Consider the following 15,182-nt stretch of genomic DNA (forward strand, 5'->3'; position numbering starts at 1 on the left):
TTGCAGTAAGCCAAGATCGCACCACTGCACTCCAGCCTGGGCGACAGAGCAACAGAGCAACAGAGCAACAGAGTGAGACTCTGTCTGAAAAAAAAAAAAAAAAAAATCCAACAGTGGAGGGAGGAAGGCAGATGTTAGTGGGAAGGAGGATAATAAATGAAATAAGATCAACCATTGTAGACAATTGTTGAAACCAGTAGTGGGTACATAAGGATGCTTATAATGTTCTCTCTACTTTTGTATATACTTGAAAAGTCCCTAATAAAATATTAAGAAAGAAAAGGAGACAGGGTGGAAGGGAGGAAAAGAAATGCTTCCTTCCTCATTTGTGACTAGGGCCCGCCCACTCCAGTTCCTAAGCCAATCCTGGCCGAGGCAATCTCTGGCTTGTCAGTGGTGGGCTTTGGAATTAGGTCATCGTTTCATAAGCAGGCAATCTGCCAGTAATTCAGGCTACTAAAGTAAGCTAGTTTTGATTCGCATTTTCTAAACTGAATTTCCCCATTGCACTTCAGACATGAGACCTGGTGTCTCCAACAGAACTCTAAATCCGAGTGCTGCATCCCAAGTCTTCACTCAGCCCTTCTCTTGCATCTGTACTGGTTTGATCCTAGGACCACGTGTCTGACCACTACTCTTGGCTCCTAGACCTTGGGCCTGCAGACTGATCTTGCCACAGATGAACATATCTTCTAAAGGTTAACTTCCTGAACTCCTGGGATCTACCCATCTGACCGAAGCTCAGGAAGGAGTGACCGATTGCCCTCAGGCATTGTTTTTCCTCTATCTATTTAGTAGCTGCTTCTCCAAGATTGACATCGGTGTCTGTAGAGGGTCATTTTCCTGCACACCTGTTGGGCCAAGACATGTCAACCCCTGTCTCTCTGTTTATGCCAAATGAAGAGGAGGCATGTGCCAAAGCATTGACAGTCCTGGGGCAGTAAAGCAGGCTGGTGTTGGGTAAAGAGAGGCACGCTGACAAACGCCAAATAGGGAAACTTCTACCAGGCCCCACAAACAGTAATATCATCAAATGCTTTTCAAAGACTTGGAACACATGTGGCGATGAGCTTGTGACCAAGTGGGATTCAAGCGTTGCTTGCCTCATCTGTTTGCTATGAAACATGAGATGCAAAAGCACTTTGTCAGATTCTAACTTCAACCTTATGACCAGTTTCAGCAAAAGGATATTCAGAGGAACGGTTTTTCTGAATGACCAAAAGTGAATACAAAGCTGTGCTTTTTAAGCTCAGGGAGCCAGCTGCAAAATTATGTCTCCTCAAAATGAAAATCTTGCTCCCACTTAGAAATGATCACTCCAATCATGAGGTCAGGTGATTGAGACCATCCTGGCCAACATGGTGAAACCCTGTCTCTACTAAAATACAAAAAATTAGCTGGACATGGTGGCGCACGCCTGTAGTCCCAGCTACTCGGGAGGCTGAGGCAGGAGAATTGCTTGAACCCGGGAGGCGGAGCTTGCAGTGAGCTGAGATGGTACCACTGCACTCCAGCCTGGGTGACAGAGCAAGATTCTGTCTCAAAAAAAAAAAAAAGAAAAAAGAAATAGCCACTCCAGCTTCCCATACATTTGTACTTTTCCAGGTCCTTTCACATGTAACTGAGCACAAGCAGAGAGAAATAAGAAATACATGTTTCAGGCCGAAGTCTTGCAACTCAGGATTTAATATGCAGTAAAGGCAGCTAGTCAGAGGAGGTCAGACCTTGGTAGGGCTTGGATATTTCTTTGGAGCCCCAGGACAGTGAGACACAACCAATTTCAGTCATTCCTGAACTTTATACCGATGAAAGTGGCTTTGGTTGCATAAAGTCAGTCAGTGTTGCTGGATTTAATCTCTTTCCAATTCTTTGGCACCCGATCTGGCACAGAGCTCTGCTGAGGCTGTTCCCTGACTTGAGTGTGGAGCAGAATTTCCCCTTTTTAGGTCACAAATTCAGAGTAGTCACTCATCATAGCGACTCTCTCCACTGTGTCAATTTTAAACACCTTCATTAATAACACTTATGAAACGTTGGCAAGGTGGTGGCTATCTTGAGTTGCTCCTGATATCCATGACATATCACAAGATAGAATCATGGGAACAAACTTGCCCCTGCAGACCAGGATGATAAAAACACAGTGATATCCATCTCTTGTAAACACAGCTGAATTAAAAACCCTAGGACAGGCCGGGCGCGGTGGCTCAAGCCTGTAATCCCAGCACTTTGGGAGGCCGAGACGGGTGGATCACGAGGTCAGGAGATCGAGACCATCCTGGTCTACACGGCGAAACCCTGTCTCTACTAAAAAAAAAAAAAAAATACAAAAAACTAGCCGGGCGAGGTGGCAGGCGCCTGTAGTCCCAGCTACTCGGGAGGCTGAGGCAGGAGAATGGCGTAAACCCGGGAGGCGGAGCTTGTAGTGAGCCGAGATCGCGCCACTGCACTCCAGCCTGGGCGACAGAGCTAGACTCCGTCTCAAAAAAAAAAAAAAAAAAACCCTAGGACAAGGGTCACAGCGGATTATCCAGAGATCTGCTAAGGGTGAGTACAGGCCCCCAGAAAGGAGTCTTCCTTTTTTTATTTTTATTTTTATTTTATTTTTTGAGACGTAGTCTCGCTGTGTCGCCTAGGCTGGAGTGCAGTGGCATGATCTCAGCTCACTGCAACTTCCGTCTCCCGGGTTCAAGCAATTCTCCTCCCTCAGCCTCCTGAGTAGCTGGGACTACAGGCACCTGCCACCATGCCCAGCTATTTTTTTTTTTTTTTTTTTTTGTATTTTTAGTAGAGATGGGTTTCACCATATTGGCCAGGATGGTCTCGAACTCCTGACCTTGTGATCCACCTGCCTTGGCCTTCCAAAGTGTTAGGATTACAGGCATAAGCCACCGTGCCTGGCCGACGAGCCTTCCTTGTCAGTTTCTTAAGCAGTGTCTGGCTGCTCCCTTGCTGCCACCATGACCTGAAGTCTTGGTCCTCATGCCTGCCTTTGGGGGTGGTGGGATGGGACCTCTTGTGCTGAGATGGACAAATCTCCCCTAGGCTGGTGGCCTTCTTGGGGTTCAGAGCATTGGATCGGGATCGCATCAGAGTGAGTTTGGTTTTCCGCTGGCCAATGCTCCAAGTGTACACAACTGTATTTTCCCTGGCTCTCCCTCTCCCTATTAGCCAGCGGAGCTGTCCCCTATCCCAACATGTCCCTGGCTGTTAGGTATGTGCCCTTGCTTGCAGTTAGAAACACTGTCATCACCCTCAGCATTCATTTCTCTGCTCCCATGACAGCACACACTTGAGTAGCCACTTTGGAGGGCCTGCCTTTGTTCTTTTCTCTGAAAACCTCTCATTCCTCAACCCTCCCAACATCCCCCATCTCCCTCCTGTCTGAGTGCTCCTGGCCCATCACATCAACCTACCTCTTAGACCCTGCTCATTCGATTAAGGGTAGATTCTGGCTTACGTGGGGACAATCAGATTTTCTCTCTAGATATTTGATAAGGAAGACCATCAAAGGAGGCCACTTATCACCAGGCAATGAGGAGAAACCCAGAGTCTGTGCATGCCGGACTTAGGGAGAGGCAGGGGTAGGAGCCCAGCAGAGGAGACCTGTCCACCCTCAGACCAGAATGAAGCCAGTGGTCGCTGAGAAGCAGGGGTGAGAAGTTGCTGCAGCCCAGAACTATGTCTGCTCAACAAATGCCCCTTTTCAGGTGGGTTTCTATTTCTTGCAACCAAATGTGCCCCGATTGAAAGCACACTCAAAAGCTGCCCATGATGCCCAGATGCTGGCCTCATCTCCGTCCTCATCCTCTTTCAACCTCTCTGCAGCATCTGAGACTGTCCCCCTAACTCCCTCCTCCAGCCTCTTTCCACCTAAGGCTTTTCTAATGAGGTGCTGCAAAACCCCACTCTCTTTCTCCTTCTCCAGTTCCTCCTCCCACCTTCTCAGTAAAGTCAACCAGGAGCTTCAGGATTTGGTGTTCTAGCCTGGTCTTCTCCTTGGAGAGTCCACTGATTCCCATGGCTTTCTCTACTGAGTCCAGGGAAAACGCTCTAAACCTAAAGCACCTGCCCTGACCTCTCACTGCTGCACCAACTGTCTACTTAGATGACTCAGCCTCTTGAAATGTCCACTCAATATCTTCCCCTCAAGCCAATCCCTCTCTTGCCTTGCCCATCGGATTTAGAGGACCTCATTCTTTCAGTCATGTGGGCTGGGACCACTGTGGTCATTCTACACCTCATGGTGACTGCCTGCTTAGCATCACTTAATAAGTGTTTGCTGAGTGAAATGAAGAAATGAATCTTGTATTTTTTCCCCCTGTTTCATTCCTCTTCTGTCTCACTGATAGAGTTTGGAGGTTTGTCTCCTCTAAATCTCATTTTGAAATGTGATCCCCAGCACTGGAAGTGGGGCCTGGTGGGAGGTCATGGGGGCGGATCCCTCATGAATGGTTTGGTGCCTTCCTTGTAGTAAGGAGTGGCTTCTCACTCTATTAGTTCACATGACAGCTGGTTGTTTAAAAGGGCCTGGATGCCAGGTGAGGTGGTTCTCTCCTGTAATCCCAGCACTTTGGGAGGTTGAGGCAGGAGGATCGCTTGAGCTCAGGAGTTCAATACCAGCCTGAACAACACAGCAAGACCCAGTCTCTCTACAAAAAATAAAATCAGCCAGGTGTGGTGGTGTGTGCGTGTGGTCCCAGCTACTTGGGGGGGTGGGGGTGGGGGGCTGAGGTGGGAGAGCGCTTGAGCCCAGCAAGTTGAGTTACACTGAATCACTGCACTCCAGCTTGGGTAACAGAGCAAGATCCTATCTCAAATAAAAAATAAAAAATAAAAAGGGCCTGGCAGCCAGGTGCAGTTGCTCATGCCTGTAATCCCAACACTTTGGGAGGCCAAGGTAGGCAGATCAGGAGGTCAGGAGTTTGAGACCAGCCTGGCCAACATGGTGAAATCCCGTCTCTACTAAAAATACAAAAATTAGCTGGGCATGGTGGCGCGCACCTGTAGTCTCAGTTACTCAGGAGGCTGAGGCAGGAGAATCGCTTGAACCCAGCGGGAGGAAGTTGCAGTGAGCCGAGATAGCTCCACTGCACTCCAGCCTGGCGACAGAGCGAGACTCTGTCTCAACACACAAAAAAGAAAAGAGCCTGGCATCTTTCTTGCTCTGTCTCTTGCCATGTGACATGCCTGCTTCCCCTTGGCCTTCCACCATGAGTAAAAACTTCCTGAGACCGCAGCAGACACCAAGTGGGTGCTAGTGCCAAGCCTGTACAGCCTGCAGAACCAGGAGCCAAAAAAAATCTCTTTTCTTTATAAACTACTCAGTCTCAGGTGTTCCTTTATAGCAATGCAAAACAGACTAATACACTCACCATGCCACTAGAACTGGGAGGAGTTTTGCCCCCTGTATACACACCTAAGCAGATATTACACAATAGATTATACATGGTGTCAGTGGGATAAAGGATTTTGGTCAGGGCATTTCTGTTTTATGGTACAGGGTATGAAACAGTACATACACACACACTTCTGTGTTTAACTGAACTTTAGGATTCTCTCATGAGGCTTAGAATTCTGCCTAACTTTGGCTTTAACCTGATGATTCAGTTATAACTGACACCAAGTCAAACTCAGAAACACAGCATCTGTCAAGATGACACAGTGGCTCAAGTTGGCAGGCACAACACCAGAAACAAGCCTGGAAAAGCACTTGTGGGAGTCTAGAGAAATACCTGTGCAAACATGTCAAGGTCAACACAATACGAGCTTTCAAATGACTTTCTCCCACAAAGTTCTACAAACCTTCAGGGCCTTCGGGGTTCTCTCTTAAGTCATCATTCTGCAGAATCACAAACATTTGAAACTGAAATTTGTGATGGGCAGAATCACAACAGAGGCCAGAAGAAATTCCAGTAATCATCTAGCCCAACTCCTTATTTCACAAATTAAGAGACCAAGGTCTAGATTAATGGGACCAGTCTATGAAAAGTAACCAGTGACGTATTAGAAAAAGTACAGTTCATTTGGCTTCAGAAACAAGGGTGGAGAGGCGCAGATGTGCCTTTAATTTCACTTTATAAGGAAAAGCAAGCAAGCAATGCTTTTATACCTCTAATCTCAGTGGTCAAACCGGTTTAAAGCCACAGGTTGCTCAAAGGAAGAAGCCCTCAGTCTGAGACTCACTCACCCAGTATCCCCCCAGCATGGAGAGGAGGAGAGAAGCAGGAGAAGGCCCTCTTTTCCGGAGGCTCCTTTTCAGCACTGCCCTCCACCAGCGGTCTGTCTTCCCCAGGATCACATGGAATTGTTCTATAAATGTGCATTGGCTTAAGGCTGGGAACGCTGGCCTGGGAGGCAGCGGCGTGTAAGCAATCTGACCCGGGCCAGGCAGCAGCTTTCCAGAAGGCTCCGCAGCCTAGAGGGAGAGGGTAACAAGGAGCAGGCAGCCTGCAGGTACCGCCAGCCTGCAGCTCTCTGTGCTTCTCACTACGCATTTATTTGGGATCCGAAGCCAGTGTCAACTACCTTGGGCTGCAATTTGCTTTATTTGACTTATATTTTGGCTGGGACAAACCACTTTTCAAAACAAAGCAGTCATAAAAGAAGAAAAAAACTAGCCATAAAATTAGCAGTGCTGCCGGACGCAGTGGCTCACGCCTGTAACCCAGCACTTTGGGAGGCTGAGGCGGGAGGATCACGAGGTCAGGAGATGGAGACCATCCTGGCTCACATGGTGAAACCCCGTCTCTACTAAAAATAAAAAAAATCAGCCGGGTGTGGTGGCACGCGCCTGTAGTCCCAGCTACTCGGGAGAGCGAGACAGCAGAATTGCTTGAACCCGGGAGGTGGAGCTTGTAGTAAGCCGAGATTGCGCCACTGCACTCCAGCCTGGGCGACACAGCGAGATTCTGTCTCAAAAAAAAAAAAAAAAAAAAAAAAAAAATTAACAGTGCTTCTAGTAAACAAGGACAGGTCATCACCAGCCTCAGCTGACATAGTATCAAGCAGTCCTTTTCAAACATGTCATTATGCTTCCTTCAGAAAGGGAGAATGAGCAGTTAGGCGAGTTCTAAACAGCATGCCACCTACAGTTTCATCAGTAGACAGGGAATTAAAGATGCAATCATACAACGGAAGCGAAGCAGCTGGAGAAAGGGTGAGGGGCCATCTATTTATTTATTTATTTATTTTTGAGACGGAGTCTCGCTCTGTCGCCCAGGCTGGAGTGCAGTGGCGCGATCTCGGCTCACTGCAAGCTCCACCTCCCGGGTTCACGCCATTTTCCTGCCTCAGCCTCCCAAGTAGCTGGGGCTACAGGCGCCTGCCACCGCACCCGGCTAATTTTTTGTATTTTGTTTAGTAGAGATGGGGTTTCACCGTGTTAGCCAGGATGGTCTCGATCGCTTCGGCCTCCCAAAGTGCTGGGATTTACAGGCGTGAGCCGCCGTGCCGGGCCAAGGTGAGGGGCTCTTTACATACCAACAATGAAAACTCTCCAAGATACATCAAGTGAAAACTATTAAGATACAGAACAGTGTGTATGATATACTATTGTTTATGTAAAGAAAAAAGAAAGGGGCTGGGTGTGGTGGCTTACCCCTGTATAATCTCAGCAGTTGGGGAGGCCAAAGTGGGCAAATCACTTGAGCTCAGGAGTTTGAGAACAGACTGGGCAACAAAGAGGGACCTTGTCTCTACTAAAAATACAACAAAAAAATTAGGCAGGGGCGGTGGTGCACGCCTATAGTTCCAGATAGTTGGGATGCTGAGGTGGGAGTATTGCTTGAGCCAGGGAGGTTGAGGCTGCAGTGAGCTGTAATGGTGCCACTGCACTGTAGCCTGGGTGACAGATTGAGAACCTGTCTCCAAAACAAATGAACAAAAAAACCAAAAAACAAACAAACAAAAAAACCCAAAAGGAGGATATACATTTATGTGTATATACTACATTATAAAGGCAATGATCTAAATCTAACCATACAATGCACTACATTATAATATATAAATACTTCTTTCTGGAAACTCACATAAGAAACTAGTGACGGTGGGTGAACTGGGGAGCAGGGAAAGAGGAAGACTGTTCCCTCTCATATTTCTTTTCTAGTCTTGGGATTTTATCTCATGTGAATGTATAATTTTCAGAGAAAACTTAAAAGGCAATCTAATTTTCATCAGAAATATTTAATTTTCAAAATTATTCTAGTATTCAGAGTGCAAATTCACTATAACTCCTTTTTTTCACATATTTAAAAGTTAGTTGTATTCCTTAAGAAGACAGAGTTTTATAATAACTAAAATGCTGTAATACCAAAGGACCTCCCAGAGTTTTGTTTTGTTTGTTGTAGAGGCAGGGGTCTTGCTACATTGTCCAGTCTGTTCTTGAACTCCTGGCTCAAGGGATCCTCCCACCTTGGCCTCCCAAAGTGCTAGGATTACAGGTGTGAGCTACCATACCTAGCTTCCCAGAGAGTTTTTAATGAGGGTTCTGAAGGCTGGATACTAAGTCTTGATTCAGCTATTTTCCTTATTCTTTCTTTTTTTTTTTTTTCCCCAGAGACGGAGTCTTGCTCTGTCGCCCAGGCTGCAGTGCAATGGCATGATCTTGGCTCACTGCAACCTCTGCCTCCTGGGTTCTAGCAATTCTCCTGCTCAGCTTCCAGAGTAGCTGGGACTACAGGTGCCCACTGCCATGCCAGGCTAATTTTTTGTATTTTAGTAGAGTCAGGGTTTCACCGTGTTGCTCAGGCTGGTCTCAAACTCCTGAGCTCAGGCAATCCACCCTCCTTGGCCTCCTAAAGTGCTAGGATTACAGGCATGAGCCACCATGCCCGACCAATTCACCTATTTTCTAGCAGTAACTTGGGTCAGTTGCCCAAGCACTAAGCACTTTCATTTCATCAGGTATAAAAAGAGAATGATCCCACACTCCATCTTCTTCATAGGCCCAGCATGACTTAATCATGATGATGTACATAAAAGCCCTCCAAAAATGGAAAATCCCTATTCTACAATTGAGTTGTTCTGGGCAATTACATTTTATAACTTTTTTTGAAGTACTTGTGTAATTCCACACTCAAATAACTTAAGTCAAATTTTCCTGTCGGAAAAAGCATAAAAGTAAAGGGGCCTCTACCTAAAACCATGTGGCGTGTTTTCACATTAGCACTTTTTTGGCTCCTAAAACCTTTAGATTTTTCACTTTCTCAGCATCACCTCTGTTGTGTACAAACTGCTTTCTTCCAAATGAACAGCCTGGCATATTAGGGTGGGCTGTTCTGGGCCTTCTCCACAGCTTTCTACCACTTCTCACTTTTGTTCCCAGTTTATTGATCTGGGAACAGTTTTTTAGTCCTCCCACTAGTACCAACACATAAAACTTGGGTGAAATGGTGACATGGTTTGGCTGTGTCCGCACCCGAGTCTCATCTTAAATTCCCACATGTTTTAGGAAGGACCAGGTGGGAGGTAATTGAATCATGGGACAGATCTTTCCCATGTTGTTCTCATTATATTGAATAAGTCTCATGAGATCTGTTGATTTTATAAGGGGACTTTCCCTGCACAAGCGCTTTCTTTGCCTGCTGCCATCCATGTAAGATGTGACTTGCTCCTCCTTGCCTCCCACCATGATTATGAGGCCTCTCCAGCCACATGAAACTGTCAGTCCATTAAACCTTTCTCCTGTGTAAATTGCCCAGTCTTGGGCATGTCTTTATCAGCAGTGTGAAAATGGACTAACGAAAATGGCTTTGAGATATAAAAAAGTCTTAAATTACACTAAAATCACCAGAGTTCCAATGTCTATAAACAACAGTTCCCATGATCCTGATGAAAACCCACAGATGTCTCTGTATACCAGCTGAGATGGTGCCACCATACAGCAACAGTGTGAGTGCAGTTTCTATCTTTCACTCAGCTGCTCAGCTTTCAAATGATTCTTGACCAAAACATTCACTCATTAATTAGCAAAAGCAAAGACTTATTTTTAATTTGAGGAGATGTGAACTATTTCAAAACTTGCTCATAAAGTCAGGTTTGATTAATATTATTTTATTTCATATTACTTCATATTTGCCCAATTGAAATACACGTAAACATAACCTTGCTGAAAATCACTAGCATATGGCAGAGAGCACAAAGAAAACATTTCCCAGGCAATGCTTAGAGCTCCTGATTAGTTAAAAGCTCTGAGGGGAAAATAAATTCAAAGTAATGTTTGAAACGACAGTAAATAGGTGGATTTATAAAAATAAAAATATATAATGTTTAAGGCTCATTTGTCTCCATACATAAAATAAATAAATAAAAGCCCTCTCTTTACTGAAGAAGACAGAACACACAAATGCAACTCCTTTCCTTTAACAGACTTCATTAAAATGATAACAAAAGCATTTTTAAAAACAAGTATATCCAGGTGAGGCGCAGTGGCTCATGCCTATAATTCCAGCACTTTGGGAGGCCGAGACAGGTGGATCACTTGAGGTCAGGAATTTGAAACCAGCCTGGCCAACATGGCAAAATCATCTCTACTAAAAATACAAAAATTAGTTGGGCATGGTGGCAGGTGCCTGTAATCCCAGCTACTTGGGAGGCTGAGGCAGGCGAATCGAGTGAATCTGGGAGGCAGAGGTTGCAGTGAACCGAGATCACGACACTGCACTCCAGCCTGGGTGACACAGCAAGACTCTGTCTCAAAAACAAACAAACAACAAGAAGAAAAAACAGGTATGTCCAGACAATAATGTAATAATGTGGCAAACTGGAGAAGGCACATTAGCTAATGAGAGCTTTCTCCATGCTTGTGGTTAATGGAAAGCAGATGACGGTCTGGTAGTTGAGAAATCAGGGAAGAGGGGCATTAGACTAGAGTAGAAGGGGCTCCAGCCCAAACAAGACTCTGCAGACCCTGGAGAGGCTCTGAAACACCAGGGACAGTGGTGGGAACGTACTTGGGAAGAAAATTAAAAATAAGTGTCAATGGAATCTACCCTTTGCCCTGCCTGGCCCTGTGCCATAAGACAAAAACAAAATTGAAAAACAAAAGCAAAACTTTTCCTATATCCTGATACTTAAAATTCTGTCAGTGTTTGGTGGCTCATACCTATAATCCCAGCATTTTGGGAGGCTGAGGCGGGAGGATCACTTGAGCTTAGGAGTTTGAGACCAGCCTGGCCAACACAGCGAGACCCCCATCTCTACAAAAAATAAAAAATATTAGCTAAATTTAGTGGCATGCACCTGTAGTTCCAACTACTTGAGAGGATTGCTCCTGGTGGGAGGATTGCTTGAGCCCGGGAGGTCGAGGAAGCAATGAACCATGATTATGCCACTGCACTCCAGCCTGGGCAGCAGAGCAACCCTGTCTAAAAAAAAAAAAAAAAAAAAAAAAAAAAAAATCCACAGAAGACTGAAGATAAATTTAATAAAATATCTCAAAAAACAGAATTAAAGAAATATTTAAAATGTGAAAAAATATTAAACGTCTGGAGAATCAAATTGTGAGGTCCCTATCTAAGTGATGGAAGATGCAGACATGAAACAGAAAAGTAGAAGGAAGAAAGTGTCAAGAAGGTAATATAAAAATATTTCCCATGCTGCGCATGGTGGCATGTGCTTGTGGTACCAGCTGCTTGGGAAGCCGAGGCAGGAGAATCACTTGAGCCCAGTAGTTCTGGGCTGCAGTGAGATATGATCATGCCACTGCACTCTGGCTTGGATGACAGAATAAGAACTTATCTCTAAAAACATTTTAAAAAATTAATTTAAAAAATAAAAATAAATCATAATTTTTTCCAAAGTTGAAAGAGGCAAAAGGGCTCTCACTAGGTGCCTAGCACAGTAGATGAAAATATCTCATACAGTTCTGTGGGTTGGCTGGGCTCAGCCAAGCGGTTCTCACCTTGAGGGTTGGTGCTCCCCAGCCACTGAACCTAGGAAGATACAGTTTTCCTACCCCGTATTTTCAAGTAATGGAAATCAGAGGCAAATTCATTTTCCAGCCCTCTCCTCCTTACTTACCGCACTCCAGCTGTTACCAGTAGGGAATCTGATGGGTCTGCAGCAGCAACTCTATTCTTCCCTCCTCAGAGGAAAAATTTCGCCCAAGGGGCATAAGGCAGAGTAAGACACCAAGATAATTTTTAGAGCAGGAGTGAAAGTTTTTAAAAAAGTTTTAGAGAGGAACGAAAGGAAGTAAAGTATACTTGGAAGAGGATCAAGCAGGTGACTTGAGAAATCCAAGTGTGCTGTACAACGCTTAATGCGGGGTTTTATATATTGGCACGGTTCTGGGATTTGCATTTCTTCTCTCCTGATCCTTCCCTCGGAGCAGGCTGTCCACTTACGCAGTGGCCTACCAGCACTTGGGAGTGGCCACACTCACAGTGTGTTTACTGAAGTTGTGCGCATGCTCATTTGAGGCATTTTTTCCCTTGCCAGTTGTGAATTCCTAGAGGAAAGTCATATATTAGTGAAACTCTGATATTTTGCCTCTTAGGGCACATGCTTGAGCCCGCTTGCCCAACTCCTGAGATCTTATCAGGAAGCCGCTGACACTAGCTTCAGGTGTTTTCTATCTATTGGGAGCCGGCCTTTCCCTGGTGCCAGCTGCAACCAATGATGATTTTAGAGAAACAGTGGAACAACCACCTGACCATCATATGGTGCTCACCTGACATTCCTGGTTGGGGGTGGGGGTGGGGGTGGAATGCGCTCTGCTACCCTGCTCATGCCCCCCTAGCTACCTACTCTGACACAGATATGTGTGCCTTCCTGAACTTTCTTGAATGTGTCAGACTCATTTTAACCCCAAAGACTTTTTTTTGCTATTGCCTTTGACTACAATATGATTTCCCTGTATTTTTGCATGACACATTACTCCTCACAATTCAAGCCTCATCTCAAATGTCACCTCCTCAGGAAAGATGTTGTGCTGCTCATCACATCTAAAATAGCAACTCCCAGGCCAGGCCCGGTGGCTCATGCCTGTGATCCTAGAACTTTGGGAGGCTGAGGTGGGTGGATTACTTGAGGTTAGGAGTTCAAGACTAGCCTGGCTGACATTGTAAAACTCCCTCTCTACTAAAAAGACAAAAATTAGCCAGGCGTGGTGGCAGGCACCTGTTATCCCAGTTATTTAGGAGGCTAAGGCAAGAGAATCACTTGAACCAGGAGGCAGAGGTTGCAGTGAGCCTAGATCGCACTGCATTCCAGCCTGGGCGACAGAATGAGACTCTATCTGGAGGAAAAAAAAAAAATGCAACTTCCATTCTCCACCTATCCCCTTAGCCTATTTAAATTCTTCATAGCACTTAGAATTACCAAATCCCTTTTTTTTTTTCCTTTTCTTTATTATCGGTCTCCTCCATGAGAGTAGGGACTTCGTCTTATTCATCATTATACAGATGGTTCTGGAGCCACCCAACGAGATCTTCTTGCCCACCGCACAGGCAAAAATCAATTCACTGAGACCATGGCATTGCAACAGAGAAAGAGTTTAATTGCCGCGAGGCTGACCCATGTGGAAGAACTGGAGTTATCCCTCAGATCAGTCTTCCTGTAGGCTTGGAACGTAGGGTTTTTATGGACAATTTGGTTGTCAGGGGATAGGGGGATAGTGCCGCTGATTGGTTGGGGATGAAATCATATTGGTGTGGAAAACAATCCTTATGCACTGAGTCAGCCTCTGGGTGGAGCACCAGAACATATTGAGTCATGAGTCATGAGTCATGAGTCCGAGTGAGGTCAGTCTGAAAAACATCTCAAAAAACACAATCTTGGCCAGGTGTGGTGGCTCACGCCTGTAATCCCAGCACTTTGGGAGGCTGAGGTGGGTGGATCACAAGATCAGGAGTTCAAGACCAACCTGGCCAAAATGGTGAAACCCTGTCTCTACTAAAAATACAAAAAACAAACAAACAAACAACAAAAAAACCCAATCTTAAGTTCTACAATAGTGATGTTACCTATAGGAGTAATTGGGAAAGTCACAGATCTGGTTAACTCTGGCCACATGACCCCTGGACAGTAAGGGACTGTAGAAACTATGCCTACATTTTAGCAGAGTTCTGGTTTATCGCATAATCCTATTCTTGTGGCCTTTCATTAGTCTTATGAAGGCGATTTTGGTCCCCGAGAAAGGAGGGGGTTAGTTTTAGGGAGGGACTATTATAATCTTTGCTTTCAAATTAAACTATAAATTGAGTTCCTCCCAAAGTTAGCTTAGCCTATGCCCAGGAATAACCAAAGACAGCTTGGAGGTCAGAAGCAAGATGAAGTCAACCATGTCACATTTCTGTTACTGTCAGTTTTTGCAAAGGCAGTTTCAGTCCCTAACATAATGATAATTTGATGTAGATTTATCATAAGATGGTGCAAAAGAGAGAATGCATTCAGCAGAAACTGTACTTTGAGTATTCAAACTATTCTGTTTTTCACATTCAGTACAGTATTCAATAAACTATATGAGATTCAGCACTTTGTTACAAACTAGGTTTTGTGTTAGATAATTTTGCCCCACTGTAGGCTAATGTAAGGTTCTCAGCACGTTTTAGGTAGGCTAGGCTGTGCTATTGTAACAGCTACAATGTCTAGGGTACTTATGCTGGGGTTCGTTGTCTCAAAACGAGAAAGAATTCAGGACACGGACACACATGGGTGCGTTAAGGAGTAGAAAGCTTAAAAGAAGAAAGGAGAGAGAGAGAGATGTCCAAAACGGGAGGCGACGGAGTGCAGCAGATTTTATAGGCAGGCTGGAAAAGGCAGTGTCTGATTTCCGTAGAGCTCATAGATTGCTACCATCAGGTATGACATTTACATAGCCCGAGGGGAAGACTGGCTGCCCCACCCTAATCTTATTACGCAAAGGGACTCTCCAGTTGATCAGCACTATCTTGTCTGCTCTTTATCGTACAGTGGCCGACAAAGAGAAGGGAAGACAGAGCCACTGTCTTGAACATATCTAGTCCCTAGCTCCGGCCGGCATTCACCAGTGCAAGCTCCCAGCTTGCTTGTTTATATCTGCAGCTCGACTTTACAGGCTGCTCTTTGTTAAAAAACGATTTGGGGTTGCTTTTCATTAAGGATAAAAGCCTTGGCCGGGCGCAGTGGCTCAAGCCTGTAATCCCAGCACTTTGGGAGGCCGAGACGGGCGGATCACGAGGTCAGGAGATCGAGACCATCCT

At 45.3% G+C, this 15,182-nt stretch overlaps 1 protein-coding gene across 2 annotated transcripts in view; it reads right to left on the reverse strand.

The window, feature by feature from the left end:
• Nucleotides 1-12,333, reverse strand: part of TACC2 (transforming, acidic coiled-coil containing protein 2) — a 278,122-nt gene extending 265,789 nt beyond the window's left edge. Inside the window, exon 1 of one of the 2 annotated variants that reach the window (XM_011930241.1) lies at nt 12,019-12,333. The gene's annotated coding sequence lies outside the window, so the exon portion shown is untranslated. The remainder of the gene's footprint in view (nt 1-12,018) is intronic. The other variant, XM_011930240.1, reaches the window with a different exon arrangement.
• Nucleotides 12,334-15,182: the final 2,849 nt, after the last annotated feature.

The sequence above is a fragment of the Colobus angolensis genome, unplaced genomic scaffold (genome assembly GCF_000951035.1).
Source record: "Colobus angolensis palliatus isolate OR3802 unplaced genomic scaffold, Cang.pa_1.0 Scaffold85, whole genome shotgun sequence".
Lineage (NCBI taxonomy): Eukaryota > Metazoa > Chordata > Mammalia > Primates > Cercopithecidae > Colobus > Colobus angolensis.